This window comes from Austrofundulus limnaeus, unplaced genomic scaffold (genome assembly GCF_001266775.1).
Source record: "Austrofundulus limnaeus strain Quisiro unplaced genomic scaffold, Austrofundulus_limnaeus-1.0 Scaffold257, whole genome shotgun sequence".
NCBI lineage: Eukaryota > Metazoa > Chordata > Actinopteri > Cyprinodontiformes > Rivulidae > Austrofundulus > Austrofundulus limnaeus.
Window position 1 is genome coordinate 520573 of NW_013952659.1, and position 636 is coordinate 521208.

Genomic DNA, 636 nt, shown 5'->3' on the forward strand with positions numbered 1-636 from the left:
ATGTTACAGCTACCCCATGGTCTTGGTGGCTTGTCACTCCCCAACTTTTTATATTACTACTGGGCGGCCAATATTAGAGCCGTACTGTAAAGGCTGAGAGACGACAACCCTGTCCCTACTTGGGTAAATCTAGAGAGGAAATCAGTTTCGGCGAGCTCTCTGCTTTACTTTGCTCCCGGTTACCGTTTAATCAACCTATCTCAACTTATACTTCTAATCCGGTTGTAACTCACACAATAAAAATCTGGAATCAGTGCAGGAGGTTGTTTAAAAGTACAGAATTAATATTGTCTGCTCCAGTATCAAATAACTATATGTATGCTCCTTCACTAATGGACTCTGTTTTCAATACTTGGAGTTTAAAGGGAATAACTTCTCTAAATGATCTTTATATAGACAATAAGTTCACCTCATTTGAACAGTTAGCACAGAAATTTGACATCCATAAGTCACAGTTCTTCAGGTATTTACAACTGAGACATTTTGTAATGTCAAACTCTGGATGTTTTCCTCTAAGCCCCCCAACTTCTCTTGTAGATGAGATTCTGATGTGTAAGTCTGTAACAAAACGCTCTATGAGCAGAGTTTATTCTCTGCTCAGCTCATTTTCTGACTCCAATTTAGATTCTTTGAAGG